Source organism: Crassostrea angulata, unplaced genomic scaffold, assembly GCF_025612915.1.
Source record: "Crassostrea angulata isolate pt1a10 unplaced genomic scaffold, ASM2561291v2 HiC_scaffold_122, whole genome shotgun sequence".
Taxonomy (NCBI): domain Eukaryota; kingdom Metazoa; phylum Mollusca; class Bivalvia; order Ostreida; family Ostreidae; genus Magallana; species Magallana angulata.
Window position 1 is genome coordinate 75,434 of NW_026441677.1, and position 12,800 is coordinate 88,233.

General features: G+C 33.7%; 1 pseudogene; it reads left to right on the forward strand.

The window, feature by feature from the left end:
- The window catches only part of LOC128169372 (multiple epidermal growth factor-like domains protein 6), an 80,492-nt pseudogene that overhangs the window by 58,248 nt on the left and 9,444 nt on the right, over positions 1–12,800 (forward strand).

Genomic DNA, 12,800 nt, shown 5'->3' on the forward strand with positions numbered 1-12,800 from the left:
TTGCAGCATCATTTGTGTTGGTAACAGTTGTAGCGGCATTTGGGTTGGAAACTGATGTGTCATCTTTTGTGTTGGTAACAGTTGCAGCATTATTTGGGTTGGCATCTTTTACAGCATCATTTAGGTTGGTAGCTATTGCAGCCTCATTTTGGTGGGTAAATATTACGGCACAATTTGGGTTGGAAACTGTTACAGCTTCATTTGGGTTGGTAACAGTTGCAGCATCATTTGGGTTAGACACAGTAGCAGCATCATTTGGGTTGGTAACAGTTACATCATTATTTGGGTTGAAAACAGTTACAGCATTATTTGGGTAGGTAACAGTTGCAGCATCTTTTGGGTTGGACACAGGAGCAGCATTATTTGGGTTGGTAACAGTTGCAGCATCATTTGGATTGGTAACAGTTACAGCATCATTTGGGTTGAAAACAGTTACAGCATCATTTGTGTTGGAAACAGTTGCAGCATCATGTTCCATGTTCGAATGAGAAATAACATGCAGGAAAGATATTCCGCCCATTAAACAAAGAAAAGAATCAAAACGATATCATCTCGTCCTGAATCTCTGAAAATTAAGAGACATGAAATATGATCGATTGTGTGTGTTGTTTATGTTCTACTGAAGAATTTGTCAATCATATATAGACGTCAATATTAACTGGTAAAGGACTTAACAGAGGTACAGCGCACTTGATATACGATTTGGCCTAAAATATAGCACTTTTGCAAACATCGGTTTCTTTAATATTATACAATATGTAGTTAAAATATATTTTACAATATTCATTTAAATTATATTCTACAAAACGCAAATAACATAATAACCACGCTGAAAGAGTCTTTATTATCACCATTAAAATATTCAAGTTTTGATACATGTAGGTATTTAAAAAAAAATAGTTAATATACAGTACCGATCAGACCCCACCTAAAAGAAAGTAAACCCCAACTAAACCCTGGGTTTACTTTCTGGGTTTATTATGATTTACATCAGGTTTACTAGAGTGGACCTAGAGTAAACACAGAGTAAACAAAAGTAAACCCAGAGTGGACACAGAGAGTAAACCCAGTCAGAAGTATACCCCTAAAAGCAGACGCTAACTGTGTGTTCGGAATATACAAAAGGTAGGAATTACAGGCAGTAGGATGGTAAGATAAAATACTAGTCTGCTTCACACTTCAGTGCATACAGTTGACCTCAAAAGGAATTTCAAAGTAAAACCAAAGTAAACCCCGAGTAAACCCAAAGTAAACCCCGAGTGGACCCTAATTTTCAAAAAGTAAACCCAGAGTAAATCCCAAGTAAACCTAAAAAGTAAACCCGGGGTTTAATTGGGGTTTACTCTGGTGTTAGGTTGGGTCTGATCGGTAGTGTATGATAACAATTGGATATTTGACTATTTGAATCACTCCAAACCAAAGAAATCCAATTACTATAAAGTTATACAGGCATTGTAGTACACGTTTACATTAAATTCGTTTTGGTTTAATGTGCTCTTCGTAATAAAAATTAGACAAATTTGCGATTGGTGTCTTTTCTAATAAAATAATGTTTAAATAGCCATTCATATTGATAAGACATTTTCTGAAAAATGTAAGATGCATGGCCTGGTGGTAACACGGTGGTCTCTTTGATTTTTTGGTCGCTGGATCGAATCCACCATGTAGTAAATATCTGTTATCATTTATTTATGAAACATGAACAGGATAGAGGTATCAAATTACATATATCTAATCTTCTTGCATTTAAAAAAAAAATATTTTATGTAATTCAATCTGAGTATAAGCACAACCAATACAAACACATCTCTTCATTAACACTATACATGTGTATGCCCTCTATTCACCCATTTTGCTTGAACTTAAATATCACGGTTCAGATTATCAACTGACATTTTACACAGAGATATCCTGAATGTATGTAAAATCAGGTGTTTTAGACACCATTATAAAACAGTATCAATGTTTTGAAAATCATACTGCGACAGTTAAGTACCTTGAGCTATTTTTAGTAACAGATACCTTAAAACCAAACACAAATGTAAGCAAAATTTAAACTGTTTACAATATCCTTACAGCAAAATAGTTCTTATAGTTACAAATTATTTTCATTACTGTCAACTTTGTAATATATAATATTCCGATAAATAGAAAAAGAACCTAAACATAATTTTGAGTCATACAACATACCATTTTTATGAGAAAAAAAAATATGGCCTAGCAGATTTTGCTTTCGATCTACATAACCCTCCTTCAATATCCCCATGCAGGGATAATGACATGGACAAACTGGTTTTTGTAACATTTCCCGCAGATTAAAATCATATGGCCGAGGATTTTTTAAAGTTTTAAACTTCCTTATATATTTTTTGTAATAGCAAGCGCAGCGCTTGACAGTGCAAAGCACAGTGTGGGCAAAGAGATTAAAATCAACATTTTTGTATACATTAAAGGCAAATGTTGAATAAATTTGACCATGCATGCTTAACCAAAAACACTCAATTTTCTTATCAAAAGTGTTCACTTCAGTATTTTGTTTTCTTTCACTCATAAATGAATTGACTTAAGATATGGATATAAAATTAAGGATCCATTCAAAGTATATGGACAACAGAAACTGTCAATGTTGTGACTCTGCTGGTTCAACCTGCACATCGAAGAACGACCCACTCTAGATTGTCTACTCTACACTAACATTTGAAAAGTCTTTTGAAAAAAACCAGCGGTATCAGTTTTTACTTGTATTGTACTTTTGTTGTTTAAACTATTTATATTTTTGATATAAAATTAAAAAACAAAAACATGGGATCAAATAATAAATCTTTTAGAATAAAATCTTTTTCAAAACATGTTGGTCGTCACTTATTCTTGATTTATGTTGGTCGACAATTAAAACAAAATTAATCAAAATTGAAGAAAAAATGTTGCATTGATTTATTTAAATAGTTAAAAACAAATTGGTATTAATTTTTTTTTCTGAAATATTGTACTCATTACAAAAAAGCAGTTCTGGAAAATATATCTTTTTTTTTTAGATAGACGGCAATTTTTTTCTTTGTGACACTATAAGTCAAACATATTCTCCTGTGTATTTCTTAACTCAGATGTTTTATTAAAACAAAACTACAGACTATGTAAATTAAGAGGTGATTGTGAACTTTATATTGTTAGAATGATAATAAATAAATACTTGATAAATGTTCAGGATTAAAGTTCCCATGAAATTTTTCGATACTATTGTTTTTGTTAAAAAAGTCCTTCTCCGAATGACCAAGGTGTATGAAGCCGGTGTTTCCCCCTGATATTCGCGGTGCTAAGCAGATTGACTCCCCTTTGATGGAAAACCAGACCCGCATGTAAACTCCTGCATATACTGGGTGTAAACTCCTTGCATATACATGTACTGGTACCCAACTTAAGCTGGTTAGACTGCGAAGTAGAAGTGCCTTGTGACACACCGACAAAAGCAACGACCACAGCGGGGCATGAACCAGCGACCTTTGGACACTAGCCTAACTCTTATGATCACTGGGACATGTGCAACACTAATACTTTTTCCTGCTTTGGTAACGCTTAGGTTACGCTAACATTACACACACTATACACATTACTTTTGATCCTTATTTTTAAAGACTGTTCCATCTCTCTCTGCATGACCCATACTTTAGTATTATTTGGCTTCCAGGCATCTATTTATTTATTTATTTCTTCCGATTTCAACTAGCAATTTTACATTTAGTGACCTAATATAGCCCCGATTGTTGCATGTTGTCGATCAAAATAATTTAAAAAAAAATGTTTAAAGTTGTTATCATTGATCAGTAATCATAAGTCCACAAGTGGTTTACTGTAAATGTCTTTAATTCCACGTGTATAACATTTCACGATTTCATCTGTAAGTGCCTTTAAAACACGGTGTTTTTAATTTCAGGGATAATCGATTTCTTATCCTAGAAGAGTAAATCCTGATTGTAAAATAATCTGTTGAGTGATAAATCTGCATCATGTTATTTACATTATTTTCTTTTGAATAACGCAAAATCAAAGCCTTATTTACGTTAAGTGCTATGAGAATAATAAAACATATTTGTGTCAAATGTAATAAGTACTGGTGTAAAATGCGCATTTGATATTTTGGGCCTGAAAATTAGGTGGAAAACGTACATGTAATCTGTTAGAAAGAGGTACACCTTATAATCAATCAATCTGCTCAAAATGAATGCCGATCGCAGACAACGTCATGGTTGTACAGGAGTCGCTGCCCTAGGGAGATGTCCAAGATAATAAGTGACAATGAGAAACCCTTGTTCACAATGCCTTCGACAGAGCCGCAGAGATAAAGGTGAAACAAATATTCTGATATAAACATTTGTTTAATTACGATATTAATTGTATAAAATTAACGTAATACTGATACTTGCTATTTTAACGAATTTTAAATATACTAGGATTACGATAAACAAGTGGTAACTTATGCCCCGCTTCAGGACACATGCATCTGTAATGGCGGCCTACACGGAGATGGTGACTGCACAGCTCAATATTCACGGTGGCTTAATGTCCACGGAAAATTGTTTGACCGTGAACATAGTGAAGTTAAGAACATAGTAATGTTTTCTACGTCTACAGTATATAGGACTCATTAAGGTTTTACCATTTTGGTCGTTAAAGAATGCATGCCCAATGAACAGACTTAGTAATTTTAGGGGGCAAACACAACATTTATGGAGATCAGGAAGCATTCTTATCGACGACACTAGAAAAGAGAATAGTCAAATACGGTCACTGAGAATATTTCCCTACAGGAACTGTAACACAACGGTCCTGTCATTCTTCAGGTCACTGACAATGTTTTCCATGAGAAATTGTTACTTATTGGTCTTGCTTTTATTCGGGAAGTGCATGTTAAGCCAGAGGAAGTTATTACGTCTTATCATTATGTTTGTTTAGAAACACTCTTTGTGTACTCTTCTAATACTGCATAAATTTAAAAACAGGAATCAATGTGGTAAAATGGGAATAACAAGAATTTTATAATTAAATACAGATTGCAAATGGAATTGTTAAACTCAAACAGACCTTCAGTAGTTATCGTAATTATTAGTTTCAACCTGTAGCAAAATGGAAACATTCAGATTGGTATTAAATAATCAAATACTACATGTATTAGAAGTGCATGTACCGCAATTATTATTAAACGATGAACTAATCAATCCTAGCTCACAGGGTGGGGGGGGGTCTACGATTAACAGAGCGTTCTTTAATTTATCATGCTGCACGGAGTTTGTAACCGGACCCGTGACAAGCACATTAATTCTAATTTTCATGAAAGGAGTTTAAAATTATCTACATTCCCTTCCCGTCCTTATTTTGTTAAATTGGTATGACAACGATTAAACGACGTACATATCAGCATATAGCTGTTGGAATCCTAAACAGCTTCATTTTTGTTCACTTAAACGAATCATGTTTTTATATGAAAAAAGTCCCCATTCATCTCCCCCCCCCCCAAAAAAAAAAACCACGTTGTTGAAAATGCGATCTGATTATAGGGATGGAACAAATGTTACTTTTACCCATTGCAGCTCGTGAGCTGTCCGATAAGTAATTCATATTATCAAAGCTTAGTACTGTCCTTTCTCATATTTTTCATTTTATCAAATAAAATATACAACATGAAATTATCCTTCTTCCCGGAATGTCCGTAAGGATTTTACCGGCAACGTCCAGTCCACAAAGGTTAGGGACGATTACCGACAATGAAATTAACACCACCAATAATGACCACTGTACAACTCGATCGACACTCGGCTGTACTATAACCCGATCAACACTCGGGTAGTAGCCCTCAATTTGGTAAAAGTAACCGAGTAAAGTCCAATCAATGTTTAAACATTTATTAAGGATCTGACAGATCGGTAATATCGGGACGGCTGTCCGATTCCGACTAATGTACAAAAGAATTTCAACAGTATGTAAAACAAAAATTATGTAACATGAGTAAAACGATAAATGAACAAGCATTCTGAGAGTATTGCATAAGCAATACACGTCCCCTACCGGTTTGTGGAAATTGTGAAAGCAATGCACTGTTATGCAGAATATCGAACCCGAACATTGAAAAATTTGAATATTAAAAATTAATTTTCTAGAAAATATGTCAACCAGACGCTACAAAAGTGTAAATATATTCCAATATTTTAATGTTCGAGTTCGTTGTCGGATTCGGTGTGTACTGAATAAACGAGAAAAGTATGTAGTCAGTAATAATATCGTGCATTACTTGGACCATTCCTTGTATTGTTTCTAACAAACAAATAGGTTCTGTAAAATAGTGTCAAGCGTTGTGTTGCAAATGTAAGCGACAGGGTTTTTTGTTTTATTACAATCGGGTTCGTTATCGGGTTGGTCTGTTGATTCTGGGTACAGAAGACGGTAAGAAATGATATTCTGCATAACAGTGCATTGTTTTCACAAATTTCTACAAACAGGTAGGGGACGTGTATTGCTTATGCATTACTCTCAGAATGCTTGTTAATTTTGCATGGTATTTGTTATTATTATAATTAATTTTTTAACAATCAATTCTGCTATTTAAGGAGATAGACGGAATGTTATTATGTAAAGATTATATTGATTCTGCAACAAACAGTAAAAACCCGATACAAAACGTCTTACTTTATAGGTACGGGTGCACAATGAAAGCCAAAAGTCGTACATTATTATTTATAACCCCCAAATTTCCCCCAGGAGTCAAAACACATTCATTCTGTAGTTAAATTATCTTATTTGCAGGAAGCAATTTCTAGTAATGTTTATTAATGTTATCTTAACGTTTCCTTGAACAGAAAACTCTATGGAGGCATACACTGTGAGAATAAAATTTATCAGAGAGAAGGACATGGTAAAAATGCAATTATGTCATTCTATTTTCTATTTGGAAACTTTAGCTATAGCATTATCATATGGTAAGTAAATGATGTGCGTTTTACAAATCGTATGCATTGTATTTTAAAACAAGTATTTTATATTAAATTAATGTGCATAAAATATAACATCTTAAAGAGAAAAGAAAATTACAGCATGAAAACGTAATTTTCATGGATCTTAATATAATATTGCACATTCGTCAATTTTAAATATTTTAATTACAAAACCTTTACTTAAAGTATATTATTCTTATTGAATAGTTATCAAACTTATTTTTTCAACTAGCATTTATCATAGTTATATGCACATATATAAATATTTACAGAATTGAACTGGTGCTTATTTTATTTTTTTCGAATGGAATTTTCTGTAAAAAATGGTTTTATTTTGCATTTGATCTCTGCTGTGGTGCACAATTGATGTTATACATGCATTTTTAATTACTTTCTTTTTTAAAGATCGTAAGCAATAAGACTTCCTTCTCATTTGTTTCTTCAGTAAAAGGAAACTATCCAGTTTTCTTATCTGTTGTTTTTTACAGCACAAGTCTCCTGTAAATTCGTAACATTAGTTTTCAATTCTTACTTAGATAAATGATACATGTACATATTAATTTTTAAAAATGACCTCGACAAAAAAAAAAAAAAAAAAAAAAAAACCAACAACAACAAACACACAATATATGACTGAATCTCTACAGTGATCGTCTCGTTTAGATAACCTATCCTACAGAAAGATCGCCACGCAATCGCATACATATTCAAACTACGATTATGACGCTAGTAAAGCGGTTGACGGCGACATAGCAACATGTATGAGGACGCTAGAGATAGGGCGTACCTCTCCTCAAAAAACGGTGTGGTGGAAGGTGGATCTTGGTGGAGTGTACACAATTAACAGTATCAATATACTGTTCAGGGCGTATAATGGTTACGGTATAAAGTTTGTTAAATATTTAGACATGTTCGGCAGCATTACATTAGTGAAACAGATAGATTGTATCGCTCGTTAATTGACAAACGTAACTTTATCTTTCGCACTATTTAAATCTTTAATATTTACAATCTTGCCTTCTATTAGAATATGCATTGCTTGGTCGTTTTTTGTTTATGTTTGATGTATGTACATCATTGGTAGTATACAACGCTCAAGTGTTTTATTTGCTTAATGCGTTGTCTAAATCATTTCTTTAATATAGAAGACAGACAGCGAGGCCGTTTAGCAGGATTCTCTCTATATGTGTCAAACAGCAGTTTATCAACCAATACTGATATAAAGAGTGCCATTTTGTGTTACAAGGACGGACCTCACTTACCGGCCATCAACTTCACCACAACATGTATTAAGGAAGGACGTTATGTCATATTTTATAATGAAAGGCTTAATGAAGTGACTTACCCTAGAGGTTACGAATTATCTAACGATTTTACGGAACTGTGTGAGGTAATCGTAAAAGGTATTGCGTTTCAGTTCCACCAATATACATTTTTTAATGCGTCATTATGTTCAATCATTAGTCCGAGTAGGTCAGTTGTCTTTCAAAAACCTTCATCTTATCTAACTTAATAATTATTTATTAAAATAACTAAACAACCTTTCATTTTAACTTTATTGAATTAGTTTAGCTCAATAGTTGGAATTTTTTGAGTTTTCACCATTTACAATTTGACTGGGGCATAAACTGTGTCATTCTAGCCTACCATGAAAATGGAAAAAGTATCCTACATATATACCACAAAGAGATAACATTTCACTGAACTCACATTGGCCAAAGAGAACCGTTTTCGTGATGTTAATATCAATGCTATAAAAACCTTCATATTTTTTTCTGTTCTATTTGAGTCTGTGTCACATTCTGTGTCAAGTGTTACACTTGCTTTTCGTTACAATATTACCTGTATATATGGAAGTAACTGTGACATCCCCTGTCCTGTTTCATGTAAAGACAACATTTGCCAAGAACAGAATGGCAGTTGTTTTGACTGTAAACCGGGATGGCTGGGATCTTTTTGTAACACAAGTATGAACTCATTGTCCTTTGATATCACTAACTTGGTTTTATATTAAAAATAAATTAAGATAGAAGAGTTACATTTTCATAACATAGTAAAACAAAATAATCTCAACAACAACACAATTAACTTTCTTCCTACTGACAATTTGAGAGGACGTGTTATAATGAATAAAATTGTTATTATAATTTTCATACTGGTGGTGTATAAGAATAAAAAAAAAATAACACAACTATTTTTGTAAGCTTGCGGAATAGGATGGTATGGTGTAAACTGTTCTCAACGGTGTGTAGGACATTGTAGAGACGGCATTACCTGTAACCACGTGACTGTCTGTGTGACAGAGGATGTGATGCAGGATGGACAGGATACATGTGTAATGAGGGTAAATATAGTTCAATGTTTTTTTTTCGAAATTATTATAAAGAGAATGTTAGTTTGACCAAGTTGCAACCAATGGGACTTTATAGCTTGTTGATTAAAGGAAAAGTATGTTAGTCTTTGTCAGTCAGAAACAGCTGATGACTATTGAAATTTCATCCATACATCATGAACTGTCAGGAAAAGAACATAAAGAAATTATTGGCATCCGTAAACGTTTATCTTTGGAAGTGTTTGTATTATTTTATTATTGTGCACATTAGTTGAAGTTAAAAGATTCATTCTTACTCATAATGTTCGCATATTTAATTTCTAAAGAGTGCCATAGAGGGACCTTTGGTTATGATTGTGTCAACACCTGTCATTGTCTGAACATATCTTCTTGTGATAAAAGAACAGGAACATGCGACGGAGGGTGTACCCCTGGATATATCAACAACAACTGTAGCACAAGTAAGTATTATGATCAGATGTACATCCTTAAAGAATCTGAAACAGTAAGTAATGGTCAGGAATACAATATCAGTGAGAGGAGCAGTTGAAGTTATAGTTAGAAAATATGTTTAATCGGTCAGTGACGTGCAGAGGTATACCGATTTTATAAGTCGAATAACAGGCCAGCAGTTAATCAGTTAATCATAATATTATATTATTTAACAACACACGAAATAAAACCTCGTGTAAAGTAAATCAAGCACATGCTTTGGATTGATGGGAATATATATGTAATTTTAAGCACAAAACACACTTGCTTCAGATTATACATCATTAAAGCTTCAACACGTTATCGTTAGGATCACTTTTTCTTATCATTGTTGGTTGTCTTTAAACATACATTTCAATTAGCAATTATTTCATTTGTATTGTTATTGTAAGTATCCGTTTGGAATTATCTTTATCAATTTATGAAACACCCCATGTGAATGTTGTTATATGAAAGGGATACTGTGGAATTATTTAAAATTGTGGTAGCCAATTTTCGTGGATTGTTGTGTTTTTTTGCTTATCTGTGGGGATGTAATTTCGTAGATGTGTTGTTTTTTTCAGTTTTAGTAAGAAAATTTACTCCTTCAAAACTTCGTGGAGGACATAAATTTGTGGGGAAGGGCTACCCAGAAAAACCACGAAAAATGAGCCACCACGAATTCTATTGATTCCACAGTACATCGTTTTTAGCTCAACTAAGCTGAAAGCTCAAGTGAGCTTTTCTGATCACATTTTGTCTGTCTGTCTGTCCGTCCGTCCGTCCGTCTGTCTGTAAACAGATTGTCAACATCTTCTCAAAAACCACTTGTCCAAAATCAACCAAACTTGGCACAAACCATCCTTAGGCTAAGGGGATTCAAAGTTGTAAAAAATAAAGACCACGTCCTTTTGCAAATGAAAAAAAATGACAATAACAAACCGTGAACCATCTTAAAAATCTATTAAACGAAATACACATCCAAAGCAGAGCAACACGGACCTCCAAATAGACAGAGGTAGGATCAGGTGCCTAGGAGGAGTGAGCATCCTCTGCTGACCGGTCACACCCGTCTGTGCTCTTTGTTGTAATCGGGGAAAACCCGGAAAAGTCCGTAGAAAATTAGGTGATTAATTATGGTCTAACAATTAGTATGATAAACGTCTGTCAGCATGTGACCCAGATGAAAATTGTATTTGCTGACAAGCTCGTTGTATCGACCATAGAACTTACGCAAAGATGACTGTTGATAGTCCTTTTTTATCAATTTTTTTGTCAGTAGCTTGCTTCGTCTTAGAAACTGTTCATACGAAGAGCATGTCCTTGCGTATCGAATCAACTGAAAGACAAAAACACCATATGCAGGTGATGAAGGTTTATTGCTACATAAGTAAGGAAAGTTGACTATCGAAAAATTGAAGTCATCGCATTTATCATAAAGCTTTGTTGTTAGGTTACCACCAATGTCTATGACCAGTAAAATATCCAAATATGAAACAGATAACGCAGACCATTTGGGAAAGAAAGCTAAAACTTGTTTGGAAGTATCGTTAGGTAGTGATATTTCAAGTTTATGATCATAATCATGAATCCCGGGGGGGGGGGGGGGGTAGGGGGGCGGAGGGGGTTGAATGATGTCACAAAGAGAGGGGGGTACAAATTTATACATTGAAATAGAAAATAGAAAAATCTATTTAAATCTTTTTCTAAAAAAAACATTTGCCTTAAAAAGCTGAAACTTTAGTTAAAGTACCTTCAAATTATGTATATTCAAATTTGTTCAAATCACAATCTTTAGCACAATCTTTAGGATTAGTTTTGGGCCACATTTGGGATTCAGTTGTAAAAAGGAAAACATTTGAATTTTTCACAAAAACTGAAATGTTATCATATATGCTTTTACTTTAATTCAAACATTTTTATATATTGCTGATTCTTTAAAATTGTTTAAGCGGTGACCCATGGACGTTCATTGGGCCTCACAAGGCGTTCAGAATTTTATGTATATCATGTATATAAACAATTGTTAAGGGTCTTTTTGAGAAATGCAATGCTTACAGTGATATGACTATAAAATCATCCTGTTTGAAAAGGTAATCATAAATATAAGAATATGCAGGGGGAAACAGGTTTTTTTTCGTATAGGATCTACATGTATTATACCACATTGTCCAGATATTTTGTATTATGACTGCATTAAGCTGATTTTATCATGCCTATTGTCGCTCAGGTGAGCGATGTGGCCGATGGGCCTCTTGTTCTCAGTGTGTGACAAAAGCGAATTGATTATAGACACAATGGGGACAATTCAATGTAAATGTTGCAGATAAACTACCATTATTTTGCAAAATAGATACAATATTCAAACGTGTAATTTAATTTATTAGTTAACTCATGTTGGAGTTTGATATCTCGTATACAATTGATATGTCAAAGTGATCTCAGTCACAACAACTTATTTCTTAAGTATTTTACCCTCAATATTTTGAATACTTGGATATCCCAAAGTTTTAAACAGTCTCCACTAGTTCAAGATAACAAAGTTGGTATAGACTAGTAACGATATGCTTGAACATTTACACATCTTTATTAATGAGATTTTTGATGTACTTGCTTTCAAATAGACTGTCCGTATAAGTATTTCGGGATGAACTGCTCAGAGCGTTGTAGTGGACATTGTATTAACAACAAGACATGTGACCATGTTAGTGGGGAGTGTTCGGATGGTTGTCTAGACGGATACATTGGAATATTTTGTAATGACAGTAAGATACAGGAATACAATTGCTCTATTAAAAACCAATTTCAAAGATTATATTTTGTATTTGTTTTCAATAATCCATATTGTATCAAATTTTTATGCGCACATTAGCGTGCATTGACGGATATTACGGACCAAATTGCTCCAATAAATGCCAGTCAAAATGTAGAACTTGTCGACACACAGACGGAATGTGTACTTGTGATGCAGGTTGGATAGGTCCTAAGTGTAACTCAGGTATCAATTATTTCAA